The 19,445-nt window shown below is 46.4% G+C and overlaps 2 long non-coding RNA genes across 3 annotated transcripts; one reads left to right on the top strand and one right to left on the bottom strand.

The window, feature by feature from the left end:
* Positions 1-1,196: 1,196 nt before the first annotated feature.
* On the bottom strand, positions 1,197-7,069 carry LOC128787226 (uncharacterized). The gene is made up of 2 exons (XR_008430623.1): positions 6,770-7,069; positions 1,197-1,550 (listed from the first exon to the last, which is right to left on the bottom strand). It is a non-coding gene; the product is annotated as an uncharacterized LOC128787226 (long non-coding RNA).
* Positions 7,070-7,131: 62 nt separating this feature from the next.
* LOC128787157 (uncharacterized) lies at positions 7,132-16,882 on the top strand. 2 transcript variants are annotated; one of them, XR_008430587.1, is made up of 5 exons: positions 7,132-7,203; positions 8,028-8,097; positions 12,347-12,468; positions 14,755-14,827; positions 16,610-16,882. It is a non-coding gene; the product is annotated as an uncharacterized LOC128787157 (long non-coding RNA). The 2 variants fall into 2 exon arrangements; XR_008430586.1 differs by lacking the exon at positions 16,610-16,882 and adding an exon at positions 15,193-15,415.
* Positions 16,883-19,445: the final 2,563 nt, after the last annotated feature.

Below are 19,445 nucleotides of genomic sequence, written 5' to 3'. Positions count from 1 at the left end.
GTGATGTTTGATCTTATTTCACATTAAAACTCTTCCATCCAGGGCTGATCCCCCCACGCACACCTTCACCTTGAAGAGCATCCTCCTCTGTCAGTGCTCTGCGGGACCCAACAGGCAGGGTAAGGTAATACCTGCTGTAAGTAGGGCTGGCAGGATCAGTCCTCGAGCAGGCTGCCAGCCCCACAGGGCATGGAATCTGCAGCCTCCTCCGAAATAAAGGTGAACGTGATGGCACTGCCTGTAGACAGTTCATGCCTCAAAGCATATTCCGGTTCCAGCTGAGGACGAAACCTCACCAGAGCCAGGATTTTGCCTGTGAAAAAATACACAGCATACTCCCTCTGAGGAGCATCTTGGAACTGCCTGTGTTGTCTCTATTGCTATGAGGGCAGCATTAGGCACTAAAGAGCACCTTAATCTGCAGCCTTTTGTCTTCCCAAATGCAAACGGATGGGAGTTATGCAGTGATTAAATAAAGCAGAGAGGCACTTGCCGTGTGTTAGGGACTAACAAAGATGACTCAGGTGTGAGGAGCATGCACTCCCTGAGCTGGCAGGCAGGCTGCAGGATTGTCACCGATGCACTCACTGGGATCTAAGGAAATCCTCCCTCTGTGTCACTGCAGTGTTACAAACACTGAATAGTTTCCTCACAAAATGTTCTGAATGTCACTAGATGGAAATAGCACTTCAGACCTCTTTTCTGCTGCCTATCTCTGTGCCTGGTCATTTTTATCTCAGTTCTCATCTCCAGGAGCTCACAGGGACACCTAGCCCAGCCAGGCAAGCTGCCCTGCTGCTCCAGGGAAAGCACAACCCTCTCTCAGTCAGGTCTCCCACAGGACCTCTGGGCACTTGGCCCATGATGGAGGAGCCAGCAGCTCAGAGGAGGAAAGGCTGGGAGCAGCAAACCTTGGAATGCTCTTTACATGGCATGTCCGTGCTGGGGACAGATCATGGAAACACAGAATGGTTTGGGTTGGAAGAGACCTTAAAAAATTCATCCAGTTCCAGCCCCTGCCATAGACAGGGACACCTTCCACTAGACCAGGTTGATCAGAGCCCCATCCAGCCTGGCCTGGAACACTTCCAGGGATGGGGCAGCCACAGTTTCTCTGGGCAACCCATTCCCAGTGTGTCTCACCACAGTCACAGCAAAGAATTTCAGATTTTAAGTGGAAGAGAAGTGAAAGTCCCTGCCTGTGCAGGGTCCCTTTATGGGCCGTATCCATAGCAGGGAAAGCAGGAAAGGCCATGTCTGTTCCCAAGGCATGAAGAGGTCACCCAGCCCCATTTGACCACCGGTGTGGTAGCTGGAGCAACCAGTCCTAGGTCTGGTCCCTGTAGTGCCTTCAAGCTTTCCTTTGAATAGTTCCCAGTGGAGGCCTCCTCTGTGGTGTTTCATGGGCTGTTCATTGGCCAGTGGAGGAACCAAATTTTGGCTTCTGTGGCCACAGGTATTGGTGAATGCCCAGAGATCGGTGCTTCTTCAGTTCCTCCTTCACCAGCAGGTTGGATGGGGGTACTTGAACAAGGAAAAGACATGGACAGCTGTGAGAAAAAAATCATCAAACACCATTAGAAAAGATCAGGGAGTGAGTGAGACACACAGAGAGTGATTCGGTGCAAATAGCATGGCAGACAAGCCAGAAACATGACCAATACCAGAGGGGTGAAGAGTCAAAGACAGGTAGGAAATACAGAGGATTGTGTTAGTGCTGTGAAATTAAACACAATCAGCTGAAGTAGAATGGTTGCTCACCAGCTCCTCCATCTCCACTATTTGTGATAATTTTAAAAGCAATACTTGCTAGAGATACAAAATGGCCCACTGGAGAACACCAAAGGTTTCTGAGGAAGAGTGGTTTCTGTACCTGCTCCTACACCTCCTAATCATTCAGCATTTGACATCACCTCAGTCACAAACAGCCTGTCATGTGTCTCCAGCTTTCTGAGGGTCTGTGGCTGTTTCATTCTCCTCTGTTGCACCCACACTGAGCACAGGAGTCCTTTCCCAGCAAATTGGGATGTCTGGTAAAGCCTGCTAATGTGCTTCATGATTATTGATCCATTTGTCTCAGCAAGTGCTTTTCTGGCTTCATCAGGGCTCTTCAGACTATGGGGAAGGACAATATTCCCCCTCTGCATTAAAGGGGTAAATTCTTGTGGACGCAAGGTCTTGCACTGAAATTACTGGTGGGGACCATGTAGGGTGGTGTCTTCATCAGCTGGAGAGGCTCCAGCCCCTCAAGGTCCTTCCTGAACTGAGGGGCCCAGAGCTGGACACAGCACTCAGAGTTTGGGCTCACCAGTGCCCAGCACAGGGGGACAATCACTGCTCTGGTCCTGCTGGCCACACTACTGCTGATACAGGCCAGGTGCCATTGGCCTTCTTGGGACAGATTGGCCACTGTTGACCAGCACTGCCAGGGCCTTTTCTGCTGGGCCACTTTCCAGCCACTCAGCCCTTGGCCTAGAGCTCTGCAGGAGGTTGTTGTGGCCAAAGTGCAGACCAGCACTTGCCTTTGTTGAACCTCAGACCATTGGCCTTGGTCCATCCATCCATCCATCCATCCATCCATCCATCCATCCTGTCCAGATCCCTCTGCAGAGCCTTCCTGCCCTCCTGCAGATCAGCACTCCCACCCAGCTTAGTGCCATCTCCAAACTGACTGAGGGTACCTCCCTCCCCTCATCCAGATCATCAATAAAGAGATTAAACAGAACTGGCCCCAGAAATGTTCTCCTGGAGGACAGGAGTTGTGACACTCCACCAGCTGGATGTGGCTGCATTCCCCACTGCTCCCTGGGCCTGGCCATCCAGCCAGTTTTTCACCCAGCAAACTGTGAACCCATCCAAGCCATGAGCAGCCAGTTTCTCCAGGAAAACACTGGGGGAAACGGTGTCAAAGGCTTTCCTAAAGTCCAGGTAGACAACATTCACAGCCTTTCCCTCATCTGCTTAGTGTGTCACCTTGTCAGAGAAGGACATCAGGTTATTCAAGCAGGACCTGCCGTTCACAAGACTGCTAGAGGAGTCACTGCTACCCTTAGACTCCATCTCAATTTAACTGAAATTCATCTTGGACTTTTCTTTTTGGTGGGCTACCTCAACAGTGACTCTGTCCTATTCACATTAGGCGTAGTCCTAACTGCGGAATATCCCAGTTAGCTGTGGCTCCGAGGTCATGGCAAGGTGGCCGTGTAGTGTCATCAGCATCCCAAATGTCCTGTGGCTGGATAACATCTGGCCACTGTCAGTTCCCACAAGGACATGTGACATAACCCGGACAGAACCTGAACGTGCGCCATGGTGGCTGGGTACCCACATCTTCCCCTGCTCCCATGTCCTGCCACCATAAACACAGATAATCCCCAGCTCATGCTCAATCAGTCCTTCTGAAACCACTTCATGGGCTTGAATTTAAGCTCTGCTTTATGACCAAGGGAGCACAATCCTCGCAAAGCCCCAGTAATCATAATACGTGGAGGCAGAATTGATACATGTGGGCTTTTTCTATCACTCAATTAAATGGTTAGTTTATGCAACATGCCGTCTTTTTGAATCAAAGCTGGGTCACTGTTAGGCTGAGGTAACATTAATTATTTTTCCGCTTGTCGGATCCCATGAAAAGGATGTGAAAATGGCCTGTTTATGAAAGAGTGCGGGCAAAGGCTGTGAGCTGATTATGTCAAACATATTCAAAGCTTCCTCTGCAAAAGGGATTGTGATCAACAAAGCATAGCCCACACCTGCACCCATTTCACAATGAAAGTTGTTAGGACCATGAAGCTACTGGGGGAAAAGAGAGGTTGCATTAACCCTTTTGGGGAATGGGATCCTCCACTGTAGGATTTACACACATGCACAAAGTTGCTCTTCTTAATCCCTCAAGGAGATCCCAAGAACATTACTCTGGGAGCAAAACCAGTCTTTCTCACCTAAGTTTTTCTATGTATTGGTTTTCTAAGCTGGATGGAACCATCAGATTGATGAATTTCCTCCTGCTGTTTGCTGAACTCTAAGGGAAATTGCAGAGAAGAGCTGTTTGTGCTGAAAGAACAGGAAAGCAGTGCAAGCTCAGCCCCCAGTCCCAAAAGTTCTGTTCAGGGCAATCCTGGCACCTTCAGGGCAAGTGCCTATCACAGGGATCACACTGCTGGAGTCAGGCCACCTCCTTAATAAAAAATGTATCTGCCTGGAAGGCAGGAAGAGAGAGAGGTGTGCTCTCAGGGAAAGCTGAACTGCATCCCAATGGCAGGGTAGTTACCAGACCCTATTTTTTTTTTACTTACCCCATTTTCTTGCAGCCCTGTTGGTTACAGTATTGCTGGATAAGGTGGTCTGAATTCAGCACTGAGCCTGGCTGGAGCAGGAGGTTGGACCAGAGTTGTCCTGTGGTCCCCACCAGCCCAGGTGATGCTGTGATAGGCAGAGCTGTGTCCTCATGAATTCTCATAAGATTCACAAGACTCAGGGCAACCTTGCATGTGCTGCTCTGTGGGGGAAGATGGGGCAGAGCAGTGTGCCAGCATCTCTCTCTCTATGTGCTTAGTATCTGCTCTCCCTTTTCTCATTTGGGTGGCAGTGCTCAAGAAAAGAGATTTACAGCAAGTGTGACCTCCCTGACAGCCCGTGGTGAACCCTGGCCAGCTCACAGTGCAAGCTCAAATGGCAAAGTGGGTGCACTCACTTGCCATTTTCCTGCAGCACCCCAGGAATTGTGCAGGAAAGAGCTCAACATTTAGAGTCCTGATATCTGGCCAGAAATGCCTTTTTTTTTTTTTTCTTTGAGCTCCCAGAAGGTCACAGTCCCACCTGTGTTGGAATTTTCAGCTGATCCTGTTGGCTGGTACAGATGAGCCCTCCATGAGCAGATGAGCTCCATGACAAGCTCCTCTGAAGCCATCTGAAGTCAACCATGGCACACAAGATCCACCCCAGGATAAAGAAGGTGCTAAAAATTCACGTTTCTGTTCATGCCTCCTGTGGTTCAGCAGATTTTCCTGGCTCTGTCCTCTAAATCCTTTCTGGCTCCTGTGCCAACTCAGTATTATCTTATGGCAAGACCTGGGACAATCCTTTAATTCAGCAAAACTTCTACTGATTAATGTAAGAATTTTTCCTTAATAAGGATGCCATAGACTAATTGCATTTGTTCTAATTAATGCTCCTGAGGGGAGATCTAGAAATGTCCTGCTAAGCATCACATAATATAAAACCAGATTAAGGAAAATCTCCACCTGATTCTTATCAAGTTTGAAGTTTTCCCTGATTCCTTGCATGATGGTAAAGAAAATATTCCTCTTGTAGATATTAAGACTTCCAGAATGATTTTCCCACGTATGCTCATGTAAAATAATGTTGAAACAACTACCCTGATTATGGAGCAAAAGTAATTACACAATAAACCTCTAAAACTCTCATGTTTTAACATCTTCAAGCTGGGTTTTGGAATTTTTAAAGATGAAATGCTATAAAAAACATTGGCTAAATGCTCTTTGGTTGGGCTCCAGTCTTATGTCTGGGCCATGAGAAGTGGAAATGAGCAAGAAAGCAAGGCATGCTGCAAAGAGGTGTCAGTGACTTAGGTAAGAAGGTGAGGAGGTGATTTTTCATTATCAAAGATACTTTAACCTTGTTTGGAAACAAACAATCAAACAAAACCTCCAAATACATAATCTAGCAATCCTCATAATTAGCATGGAGCAAGGAAAAGTGAGTTTGGTAAACAAAAACTCAGCTAAGAAACTACCCTTGATTAATATGAACAGCAGTCATTGGAATAATTGTTTTATTTTAAAATTCTTCTTTTTTTTTCTTTTGACAATTTAAATCCCTTCCCTCGGGAGTTTAAAATAGCTTCAAATATTTAAAAGGAGCAGAGGGTGAGAGCACTTTAGTTTAATAAATGCTACAAGCTCTTTTGAGAGCATAATGAAAAACGTTATAAATGATGAAGAATAGTCACTATTTGGTTGTAATTATGTAGAAATACACTAGATCTCTCAATAGTATTTGTGTGGGTCATTACACAAATCAGATTATGGCTTTCTGCACAACAGTTGGTTCAATCATGAACACACCTCTTTAGAAACCAGAATTTCCCACTTGCAGGATATTCTCTTGTTTCAATTACTTGTTGCTAAACCTAATGAAAAGCTAAAATAATATCATTTTCCTGGAAATGATGCCCTGAAAACTGTTCATTAATTGAAAGTGTCAGCATGTGGACATATTTTCAATATATTTTTTCCAAAATCTTAGTGTTTTAATGCATTAAATGGTACTTTAAGCCAAAATGTTTGATTTTGATTTTGAAATGTTTTCCCCTTAGGAAAAAAAATTCAAATGCTTTTTAAACTAATAACTACTTATGAAAATTTTGTGGTGAGAAAACGGCAAGATAAGACCAAACCAGCTTTAAAATATTTGTGGAAAAATGTAAACACGAACCGTGTCTGAAGGAAAGTTTGTGTTTCCAGGATGTGGCATTTACAAGCAATCCCCTCCTCTGGCCGAGAGCAGCTGCTAATGCCAATGGCCCTTGGCAGCCTCTGCAGCTTCTGTCCCTCCAGTCTCCCCTGCAGGTGGGACTTTGCCAGCTCCAGGCACTGTGAAATTGTGCTGGCCTGGACACCAGGGCAACATGGCCACTGAGGCTTCTTGAGCAGTCCCTGCTACACCTGGAGACTCATTTTCCCTGAAAATTATTTCTGCTCCTGGAGCACCGACCAAAGTGCTCAGGGGCCGAATAGGTGACACTCACCTGATCACAGGCAGGTGTCTGCCCAGCCCCTTGCTCCATCTGAGCCAGCCTCGGGCTCCTCTTCTCATCAGGGGAGAGAAACTGGATTTCTCAGAGCCTCTTTAACTCAATATCTGCATCTGACTGATGAACCGAGCCCTGCTTGGCAGCTCAGGAGCAGACATCCTCCATAATACAGACATCTGCAATTAGGCGAGGTGAGTCCTGTCTATCTATCCACAGCTGATTTGGCTATTCCTCTTACTTTCCCTTGGAAAACCACTGGAACACCTGGCAACCAGTCCAGGAGCAGGAGATCGCCTCAGGTACTGCCCATACCATTTACCCACTGTGACATCAGCACCGTGAGCTGCCTCTCCTCAGCCTTTTTCTGTTTCAGCATGGAACCAAAGGGAGGACTCAAACCCTGTAATAGCACAGATATAAGAACTACAGTATGTATATAACTCCAGCTAAATTCTATAGGGGCCCCTAATGCACCTTTTTATGGCTTTGGCATATGTGCCCTGAATTATTCATCCCCATGCTTTCATCACACACCCTTGTGGAACAGCAGGGACCCCTCACAGCCTGGCCCAGAAGGTCCAGTATCACTCTACAGGTGGTGTCCACAAACCCTGTCCGTAGTCTGGGAATGGGAAACTGGCATTCTGGCACAAGTGCAAAGCAGAAATGAAGTGTTATTGTCATCTTAGATTGTTTGGCAGCCAAGATAAAACCAACGTGTCAGAGGGAAGGAGACGATGGACCTTTATCTGTAACCTCTCTCCTCCTCACTGGTGGTGGTTTTTCATGACATGTGGTTTGTCTTGTTTGTTTGTTTTTCATTGGAGCTGAGTTCCAAACAGGTTGTGAATGGAATCAAAAGCTGCTTGCTTACCTTTGGATTTTAACCTGGAGGCGTAGCTTCTCTACCTCTTTTTGTTTCTCCTTTCCCCACATCTTTCTCCAGCATCTCCAGTGGCAGATGCAGTTTCTTCTCAAAGGAAATGCCAGCAGGACATTTAATGACTTTCCCTCTCCTCCAAGGGCTTGACTCATAATTATACATGGAAAGATACACAAGAGATTATAAGAGGAGTAGCAGGCAGCCAAAACCAAACTGATTTATGTATAGTGTGTGACATATGGCAACATGAGACAAGATCTCTGGCTTATGGGCACTCTGGCAAGACACAAGGTGCATCCTGTGGCAACGCCTTGTGTTTGCAGAGCTCCCATTTCTTTTTTTGGTTTTTTTTTTTTTTTTTCTCTTCAGGTCTTCAGTGAGGGGACCCCAATCTTCCTTGGCCAGTTCTGACTCAGGCATTGCTTAGACACGTGCGCAGGTGAGAACAACACTGCTTCAAGGGATAAAGCATCTCATGGAACGATTTTATCCCGTTTTCCAACACCGTAAATGCAGGTAGTGATATCCCATTTATCTGCCTCAGAAGGGAGTGTGAGGGCAAGTTAATGGTTTAAAGCACCACGTAGTTGTTGGTTATTTTTTCTATTGTCATGAAAAGTCAGAACATAAGAGCAGGCAGTCTGGCTCAGATCACCACTCTGACTGGCCCAGTCATGTCTCCAACAGCTCCAAGAGCAGGAGTTTGGGAAAGGGTCATCAGGACAAATCAAGACCCTTGTATTTACCTTCACGTAGCCTTCACTTGTTTCCCACTGAACTGAAATAATAGCAAAGGATTGAGTATTACCTTACTTGCCTTTCCTTTCTTTATCCCTCCTTCCCTGGAAATGAGTCACCATATGAGACAGGGAAGTCAGGAGGTGTCTGCTGTCCATGGGAAAAGCAGCTCTCAGTCAAAGGCAGTGGGGCAAACCTGCTTCCTACAGCCAGGAAGGGAGTGGAAATTTCCATGTGGCTGGTGCTTGTGGGTCCCACCCGTCTTGCCTGCAAACCCTCTACCTTTGATTCCAAGGTCTCCTCACAATGGACTTTTTAATGCATCGTTCTGCCTTTGAAAACTACTGCCAGATTATTTTTCTTATCTGACTTAGGAAAGATCTGACAGGATCAGTTAGCTAGCTCCAGGGTAGGTTCTTTGAAAAGCAATGATTTAACAGGGCCTTCTTTTACCTCCTCTTGAGGTTCTCCAAACTTTCTGGTTTATCCAGCTCTCTGATACACAGCACTGCCCTCAGCGATGCCTGGACAGGCTTGGTTGAGGTGCTGGCACAGCCTGACCCATGGCTGTAATTCTTCCCTCAGTGGGGCTATGGGGATGTGGAGAACATCCCCAAATACAGCCCCAGGACAAGGGGAAGCCTCTTGGGGCAGCATGGAGGTCCAAGGTGCTTGGAGTTAGCAAGGGGGCAAGCACTGAGTTAATCTGCACTAAAAGTGACTGCCAGAAAGCTCTGGCTGTGCATTCCTCTCCCCTTTTGGCCTCTGCACAGCCCTCGGTGAGGGTGGAGGGAGAAATGATCCCTGCTCAGCTGGAGCTGTACGCCAATAAACACTCAGTGCTCAACTGGCCTCGGTTGGTCTCTGTCGGATTTAGCCCTTTCCTGACCCAGAGATGGGGCAACTGAGAGGAGTTTTAAAAAACATTTATTCCATTTTCAGTCTCATATGAGGGGTGAGACAATACAGATGTTACAATCCATGCCATCACAACCAGAAGTCAACTATTTCCTGATTCCAAAGCGCTGTAAGCGTTTTGTACCTTTTGTACCACTCCTGCGAGGGTCCCAGGGTTTGCTGGGCTGGAGGGGAGACCAGCAGCCATCCCAGACAGCTGGGACCCTCGCAGGAGAACCAGAGGGACACAAGGTCTCAGCTAACTAACAGCAGGCAGCTGGGTCTCCTCCATGGGAAGGGCAGCCCCACGGAGCGCTCCATGGTGGGAGGTGTGGCTGGAGGAGCTGTGGCGTGGGACCGGTGGCACTGTCAAGCACAGAGTGGCTCACGGAGGGGTCGCATGCCTGAGCAGACCCGAGCAATTCACAGTCAGAGCCATCAAAGCAATGACCCAGCTCCTTTAACGCGCTGTCTGAAATCGAGTTCGGAAACTATAACACAAAATTTTAATGCTCCACTGTACCGTTACAGACAGGCCAACAATGATGTTTTACATCTACACGTCACCTTCCACACCAGAGAATCCCATTGGGAAGGTCTGGAGCGAGTTCAGGGAAACTCTGGGGGCTAATGGCATTATGCAAAATGTCCATACAGGCACACAGCAGCTCAGTGAAGTATAATCCTCGTCTCCTTCCAAAGCTGGAAAACTTTTAATGGGGGAAGATAATAATTTCCCACACTGTGGACACAGAGGATTTTGGATTTACCAAATTTGCTGCCTGTGCCTAAGCTAATGCTCTCACTGTAACCCTGTTGAGTAAAGGGCAGGCAGAGACATCCCATCACCATCCAGACCAGTGGGAGGAGAAGGACAAGACCATCTGCAAGAAGGTGGAGAGACGCTCCAGGATTAGGATGACTGGAAAGCCCTTTATGGAAAAAATGGAGCCCAGGCAGGGGAAAGGAAAAGAAGCTGTGGGGAGAGGGAGGCGGCTGTGGGAACAGCACAGGGCTTGCAGCAATGGGGCTGCCTGTCTGCTGGGACGTTTGCCATTTGTCCAGATTGGAGCTGGTGATACAGCAAAGCTCTTTCTCTCTTCATTTTTTGTTATTCAGACAGATAGAGCGTTTCTTTGGTTGCCATACAGAATGAATTTCAGATCTGATGCCAGAGGATATTCGATATGAGATCTAAACAGAGTTGTGTGTAAGCTCATAATGCTGTCTGTGCTGGAACATGTTGCAAGACTGAATCTTGCTCTATGTTAGTGCCATCAGATACACCTTAATGCAATCAAGTGTAACACACCCAGCTGAAGAAAAGATGTGACATCCTTGCTGCAAAGCTAACAGAAAAATCTCCAAAAGGGAACAAAATCCCATTTGGCAAAGCCTCAATCAGCTCAGGGGAAATTCAGCATTGAGAGTGTCTAAGTGCTCACAGTGCCCCGTGCAGGGGTATGGAGGGAATTCTCAGAGCAGGGAGGGAAAGGAGGCATTGGCAGCAAGGTACTTTAGATAACATTGCTCCTGATCTTGCCTGAGATTCACCCTCTGCTCCGAGGCTGGGAACAGCTCTCCTGGATTCACCTGTCTGGATAAAGAGTCTGCTGCCTTCAACTCTGCTCTGCCTCCCTTCCTGCCCAGGGAATTGCACTATAATTTGGGAAAGCTTGCAGATGGTGAACTCGTAATTAGGCAATATGGGCCATGTGCAGTCCTCACACCCAGTGCAAATCTAGTTGGGCTGGAGTCCACATCTATGGCAATCACCACGTTCTCTGCCACTTCAGACTGTGGAACCCTCAGGTGTTTCAAAATGTGTGTACCCATTTAAGTTTTTTCTCATGCAGGTGTCTGTCCCCCTCTGTTTGTTTGGCTGTTTCTGGAGGGAAAATCTTCTGTAGATTAAATATGGAAATCTGCTAATGCAGAAATTAGGGTGCTCAGAACTCCCTAGATCCAGATCACTTCAGTTTTCTTCCCCTCCTTTTCCAAGCACGCTATGATTTGGCTGTCCATCCCAGAATGGGAATGTAGCACATGCCCAGCAAAAGCCTTTTTGCTGTGCAGATGGAGCAGGGTGCCTTTAGCAGATTCTTCATCAGCAAGATGGAAATCGTGTATTAAAAGGTAATTGCTTTTGCATGGTTTCCTGTAATTTTAATTTTAAAGTGTGCAAAAAATAGACTAGATACCTTTGGTATATTTTTTGTTCATACTCATCATCTTCCAAGTGATAATTCAGTATGCAGAACATGAAGAACTAGAGAAGAGACTCTGAAACCTGCCCAGAGATTGTGAGCCCACAGCCAATGCTCTGCAGAGTGTGGTGATCTGCAAACAGCACCAGCACTCTCTGTCATTCACTTCCAGGGGGAAGCCCAGCAGCAGTTTTCACAGCTGGCCCTATAAAATTAATTCAGGTGGTTGTGATTGTGTCAGGTTTAAACAGTTTGCTTCATCCAACATTTTTTAAGTGAACCACAGAATCATTTAATCCATCATGGTGGAGAATGGGATTTCTGATATCTGCTTTCACTTTTAGGATATTTGTCTTGCCATCAGCATGGACTTCTCCATTCAGGCTGAGCATCCTTCCTGTCACTTTATCCCTTAGCCTTTTTTAAGGGACTGATCCTGCAAAATGACTGCTGGCACTGAAGCTGGCACTGAGAGGGATGGGGGACAGGAATGATGGGGGGTGTGATGAAGGATATGAGTGTCACTCTGAGTGACCAGACTGTTTGACACCTTTTACTGCAAAAGCAGCTCTCCAAGCCCCACAGCTGCCTTCCCGACCTGCAGCCACTTCTTTTTATCAGGCAAATGAGGGTTTGACCCTGTTTTTCTGAAGGTTCACCATTATGGGAACTTTCACACCCAGAGTAATTTTGTGGTCAGAGCACGGGGCTAATAAGCAGAAAATTAAGTTAAGTTGTGGCTTTGGAATAGATACCTACATGCCCATGAGCCAGTTCCCCATCTAGAAAATTAACACACTAATACTTTCTTGCTCTATTGATTGTCTTCTGTGCTTACCCCACAAGATCTCTGTCAGGATGGTGTTTGGTTGTAGAGTAATTGAGAGGAGGACTCTGAATTTGGTCAGCCCCCGTGGCCACTACTGTGCCTCTTCCCTCCCTCTGCACCAGCCCTCACAGCCCAGCAGGTAAGTTCCTCTACAATATGATTACAAAAATTAAATATTCCCTAAGACAAGGTCTGAAGGCTGGTCAGCATTTTGGTTTTGGGAGGTGACTGCCTACAGCTGCTGCTTCTGCTGTGACACAGAGCTTCTGACCAGCCCAGAAATATACTTCTCTTTCATTTGTTGATTATTAAAATATTGCTAAAAATGAAAAGACAAGTTCAGTGCTGGGTATAAGGAAGGGACAAGGGATCAGCCGTGGTGATAATCTAGAGTGTGAAAGTCCCTACATATAAAAGAGGAACTTTTTTTCTGTACAAGACAGGATCTCATGTATACTCAATGCACACAAAAGACAGTCAATGGCTCACCTTGAGAAATGAAAAATTCCTTTCCTCAAAACTTCTCTGAGACAGTAAATGAACTCTGCCTATAATTTTATTAAACACTCTAGATACTATTTCACATGCAACTTGACATATGCTGAGTTACTCTGCCCATCCTGTTCCTCACAATATTGTTAATGATTCAGTGCAAAATGTACATGCACAGTACAATGAAAATGAACAAGGAGGGCAAAGGAGAATCTAAATGCAGGTAACAATTAACTGTGGATGAAAAGCCATTATGATGGAGCAGCACAACAGTAATGGTGTCTGGATTCATTGTAACCATTAGAAAACACTTCCAGCAGCAAGGTCAGGATGCAGTGAGATGGTTTTGCTGAGAAGATCGGGATGCCTGCAGTGCTGGACACCTTCAAAAAGTCTACCCAGTTTATAGAACAGACTTGACATGTGGAGATAGAGTTTTTTAAGTCCTTTGCAGACTAGTCATGATGCCAAAATTTCATGCATTGGTTAGATAAATGGATTTCTAATATCTCTGCACCTTTTTTCCCTGTAATTTTAAAATTGAAGAAGGCAGAATTCAAGCCCCTGGACTGACAACTGTAATCAGACAAGGAAATAAAAAGAGCAGTAATAGGATTACCTGAGCATCACAGTTTGCCAGACCAGGATATAAAAGACAAAATTCATAAATCATGATAGAAACTCAAAAGTTACTGAATCTGAAGAGGAGCCAAAGCCCTCAATTTAGTCCTTTTTTTATCAAACTGGTGAGCAAGAATGTAATCATGCAGTTCATCAAGCCTTCAGCATGTGTGTGCTCTTGGTATGTACTCAAATGTGAATATATGTGTGTGTGCGTACACTCTAATGTTCAGACTTATTTTACTGATGGTAATGGTGTAATAGTGAATGCGGAGTGCAATCCCTGTTTTCCAAAAACTGTTTGTTCTCATTCAAAAGCAACAGTTTATTTAGCCATCCTTACGACGATGGAGGTTCCATTCAGAACAAATACGTAAACACATTTTAGGATCAAAACTCATCCCTGAATTTTTAACTATACATATTTTCAATTGTGACCATGTTAAGATTAGAGACAAAATACTATTTCTTCTGATTTTTGAGATACTGGCAAATGTAATCAATCATTTACTTTTCTACATTCTCTACATTTCTGATTACACAAAGTTAAAACTGCATGACCTATTCAGTTATGATGTAGCATTTATGGTGAGCTTCATATTTTTAAAATCTTGCACAGACAGGAAGCATGGAGATCAATGATCACTAGCTACAAAAAAAACAAAATCACAGGTGCTTTGAAGCTGTGAGCATTAAAATGTCACAGGCTGCTGAGTGACAGCAGATGAACATTTATAGCCACAATACACTCTTGATGATAATTTTTTATTTAAAAAATGGTCGTTTGGTACTGCTGTCTGTAAGTTACTTATTTTTCATGTGCACAGGTAGATTTTAGGAGTCCAGATATTACTGTCATTAGGAAGCTGACATTGCTGTATGGCTGGTATATTTATTATCACTAAAGCTACTTGAGGACATGTGGGCCAACCAATGATGGGTTTCTGTGGTCCCTAATAAAGGACATTTCCTGACCAATAGGCAGAATTTGCTCCATGTCAAAAATTGTTATATATTAAATGACAGTGGCGGCAGTAACTGCTTGTGATCATATCCCCTGAGTAGGTAACACTACACTGAGCTTTGTACAGTTAACTTGTAAACATTCCTGGGGAGGGGGATTCCTCTTGGGAGTCGGCTTTGTAATGGAGAGCATTGCTAACCTTGGCTCGGTTGGGAATTTATACTATTTCCAGTTCCTTACCTGCAGCTCCCATGCCAAAGTACAAGTTCTGCTAAAATAATTTATTATTATTATTATTCTGCTAAAATAATTCAATCCATGGATTGCATTCGCTTGTACCTACACCAGAAATTCCTCAGCATCCTTCAGATGTCAGCTGACAGCATTCCTTGCTTCCTCTCATGGACTTGGTCAGCACCTGGTAAGCTGGACACATCTTTTCCTCATCTTTCCCCCTAACACAGCCTTGGAAAGGACTTTCCATGCACAGACTGTCCTTAGCACTGCATGTCTGAGGTTCCAAATTCCCTGAAGCCTCCCAGTCCCTGGGAGCTGTTCCGTGCAATTTAAATGGATTTTGGCACACGTCAAAATTGGCTCTGCGATATACGACCTTAAACACCAACTCCAGACTTCCAGACTTGAAAACTGTGCCTTGATCTGCTCTTCTCTCCTATGTCCCCAGGTGTGGGGCAGGCACAACTCAGTGGATTTACACAGGTGCCATTTGCAGAGCAAAGAGGAAGCACCAGGACAGAATAATGCCCTTAGATGTGACTTTTGCAGGATGATGGCATTCCGTGCGCCTGGGCTGTCCTGTTATCCTGGGAAGCAGAGCCTGGATGCCACATGCTGGCCCAAGTTCAGGTGCACACAAGCCTGTAGAGCCCTGGTCACTACCAGCACTGCCAGCACAGCCCTGGGAGGGCTGTCAGAGGTCTGTGCTCTCCAGGGAAACACAGAGCTCAGGGGCAATGGAGCTCCCCAGAAACCTGAAATGAAGAACAAGTGTAAGGACTGTCTGAGTCCTGCGATTACTGTTCTTTTGCTAATGTGCTTTGCGCTGTTCTCTTTATAAATTACTGAATTATCCTTAGGAACAAAAGGTATTAGGGTCCTGCAAGCTTCTCTCAGTTTGTGGTAGGACTAATTCATTAATGTGGCTCCAACAGGAATGTGTGCAATGTTCTTTCTAATTGGACATGACTGGTCAAGAATGACTTGGCCTCCATCCAGATCACACTGTCACTTATGCTGTATAATAAGCTACTACTACTGGCCCATGAATCAATTTTTAAACAATCTCCAGTAATGAACTTGGACGGCCCATTGTTGTTGACAAAGAAATGCACAGTCCTGCTATTGTCAAGGGGCTCAATTATGGGCTCTTGCTGATAAAATAGAGGAGAGGGGAAAAGGGGGGGGGCAGTGTACGGACAGTAGTGACAGACTGAAAGAAGTGTTTCATCTCTGGGGTCCTTACAGAGGATGACAAGCCAAAAGGTCAGTTTCATAGAGGTTTAACTTGAAATGTCTGAGGACAAAAAAGGCATCTAGAATCATTAGGAGATGTGAAGTTTGACTTGCACCATTGGAAATCCTTAATATATTATTTTAACTGTAGAACTGACAAACTCTTTGCCCACTGGGTGGGAAAGCGAAGTTAAAGAAAGTAAGAGCTTTATATTTCTCCAGTGGGGGGGAATAAAAAGGTTAATTTTAGTAACTCTGGGAAGAGTCTGTGAGGAAACTGTCAATGTTTCAGCCCATTTGCCATTGTCCTGAGCCAGCGGAGTCAACGCGGTTAGCAGGAGAGGCTGCTGCCGGCACTGGCTGCTGGGCGCCGGGCTCCCAGTGCTTTCCCCTCAGATAACCTCACCAGTCACCGAAATGTCAGGGCTCTGCCCAGTTCCCCCTGCCTGAACCAGCCTCATCAGCACTTTGTTCAGGATTACTCGCACGTTACCGGGATTCCCGGAGCCCGACGGCATAAAGGGAAGGAGTATCTCTGCAGTGGTTCTTAGCAGCTGGGTTTGGCATGGAAGAAGATGCGCTTGAAATGCTCCTCCTATCTGAATGACATCTTACAAAGCAAGTTCCTTCTCATGCCCATGTGGGGACACATCTGCCAACTCTTTTTTTTTTTAAAGCTTTAAAAACACCATGCGAAGTCAGGGAGTTGATACCAGGTTTCTTCCAGCAGCAGAGGACACTGCCGTGATCCCGTGGAAGAGTGCCCACCCAAGTTAAAAAGAAACAAGCAGGGTGAAGATCTCCAAGTGAATATGTCCGCTGGGCCCATGAGTAGAAACTTTCTCTCTTTCCTGGTGATTTCATCACAAAGATGGAGGAGAAGGGCGCAGGGGGGCCTGCACTAGGCAATTCCACTGTGTATCTCCCAGGAGGGTGAGTCACTTCAGGATAAGACACCTTGTCTCCATTCCCCAGCCACAAAGCAGGACAACCTGAGTGCTTTTGAAAGGCCAGCCTCGAGCAAGACCAGTGGGTGGGATGGGATGAGGAGGGGTCCAGCAGGGAAGGAGGGAATTAAACACATGTGGAAACTTTACTGGAGCAGGAGTGAATCTGTACGTGCAAGGCTGATGCCTGCTCAAAGGTGGAGTCTGAGCCACACCTGCTGCTGGGAAGGCTGCTGGGGCTTGTCCAGCAGATGGGCTCTTCTCACAGGATAGTCCTTCCAAAGCCCTGCAGCACAAAGGGGAGGGAAGGTGCTGAGGACACCGCGCTCGGCACACCCCAACACCAGCTTGAGTCGGGGAGAGAAGCTCCAGGACCACACATGGCAGCACACAGGGACCTGGTGGAGCACGTTGTGCAGAGACTTCATGAAACAGCAGAGGACAATCCCACATGGAAGAGTGTAGCTTGGCATTTTTGGCTTTTTCTTGTTGCTCAGATCCCCAGCACACAGGAAAAACTCAGCTGGGACAAACCTGGGGAGGCTGTCAGCAGAGGAGGGTGCTGGATGGTGGGCAGTGGGGCCTTTGCAAGGACAAGCTGCCACTGTTGGAATATGTCCTTAGGACAAGATCCTGTGTGGTGGCACTCTCTCTGAACTGCTGAAATAGCCAGCTTGCAGGTGACTCCCAAATTTCTCAAGGAAAGAAAGGAAAACTTCCCATCCCCATTCTCCCAACTGGCAAGAAACTCTAGAACGTGCCCTCCTGTGAATGTACCCAGACCTGTCCTGCTAATGGTTTCTGATTCACCAGGCAGGAATGCATCCAAAAACTGGGCTCTGTTTTTTCCATTGCTCACTGGGATAGAGAAACAAGCAAAAGGAAGGGACTTCAGGCCAAGAAGAGAGAAAAGGGCTGTGGGGTGAAGAGTCACAGGCACTGGGGGGATGAGGATTGGCTTTCCACCCAGCACATTGACCCAAAGCTCATTTCAGTCAGCAGAGAGCTGAAGACAGCCCTTGTGCCTACTGACAGAATTTTGAGACACCATCATGAGCAAGTCATACTGCAGCAAGCCTGGTCCATGGGACAGAGCCAGATGTCCCAGCAGAGGTAATTCCCACATCAGCCAAGGTCTCTGTAGGAGCTGAGTGGAGGAGAAAGGTCTTGGGAGCTGGCGCTATTTGGGCACCGGCTGAAAACCCTCTCCTTACAGAGCCAGAGACTGCAGGGGCCGTATTCGGTGCCTGTCTCAAGTCTGGGCGACCCCGTCTGTTCCCATTAGGAGGCCCAGGCGGTAAATTGGGCCCTGAATATATAATTAAGCAAAGGGCACCATCCTGAAGCCAAGGTTCACACTGATTTGTTGTGGCTGGGGTGGGAACAGCCCTTTGCAAATCGGTCGCAGGATGTTGCTCCTAGTCAGCTGGAAACTTGGTAGCTCAACTCCATAAAGGCTGGATCTAACGCTTCAGCTCCCCAGCTGGTTTCAGCATCCTGACCAGCACGCAATCCTGTGGCTTGCTTTTCTGCACGACAGTCTGGAAACCTTCCTTGAGAGCCTCTTGTTTGCTGGCTGCCAGGATTTGCCATGCAGATTCTTGCCAAAGGGATAATATAAACAAAGCATAATGTCAAGTTTCCCACACAAGTAAGATGATCTATTAGCACTGCACTTTGTACTAATTATTGCACAGTGGGTGGGGGCTTGTGAAAGGAGATTTATGCATTCAGCTAGCCTCACTTTTATTATTTGTGAGTACTTTTTGGCAAGGAATGAGCGAGATATGTATTTTATTGTTACGCTGTTGCAAACATCCTAATCTTCCGCACTCATTAAAACCTCATAACAAATAGTAAGAATGATATATTGCAGCCACAACGAGCATCTCATTCATCCCCAGGTGGGGGGAGGGGGGAGAGACATGGGAGAGGGAGGACAGGGCAAGAGGGAATTTGGTTTTTTGGGCCATGGTCATATTTGCATCACTTGGAGAGCCCAGGTACCTGAAGGGAGGAAATAAGGGGATGGATGAGGAGAGGCTGCTGGGATACAGGATGGATGGGGAGCTCTGAGCTATCAGTGTGGAAGAACGATGCTCCTGCCTCAAAGTGTGAGTCAACACTCCAGAAAGCAGAAGCCCATTTGTGCCCCATCCTGGCATGGAGCAGTTAAGCTGTATATCTGCTCTGGGAAGTCACATCACTACCCAGGAGCAGCCAGGCTTGCAAGACTTGTGCCCGTGTGCCAGGTCCTGGCATAAGGAAGAGCCTAGGGCATATTGGGAAGGCATCTCAGATTATTTTTGCACTGCCTGGACCAGCAAAAAGGGCCCCAGAATTTGCACAGTGCCCCAGGTTGTCCTTGGGAATTTCACTGCTGCATGATGTACCCAAGGGGTTGGTGTTGGGTGAAAGCCAAATTTTGTTGGTTTAGGGAAAAAAAACTCAGTGGAAATTGTTGTCCCAGGTTAAAGAGTTCTAATAGCACTTCCAGAGCCTCACAATGGTTTGTAGGGCATTTTTTTTACTGCAAACCCCCTCAGGTAAAGATCAGAAAAGATGACCCAGAGTTGTACATGCACTCTTGGCACCTTGGAAAAGATTGCAGGAAGAGAT

The sequence above is a fragment of the Vidua chalybeata genome, chromosome 4 (assembly GCF_026979565.1).
Source record: "Vidua chalybeata isolate OUT-0048 chromosome 4, bVidCha1 merged haplotype, whole genome shotgun sequence".
Taxonomy (NCBI): Eukaryota; Metazoa; Chordata; class Aves; order Passeriformes; family Viduidae; genus Vidua; species Vidua chalybeata.
This window is presented reverse-complemented; position numbering and strand designations above follow the sequence as displayed.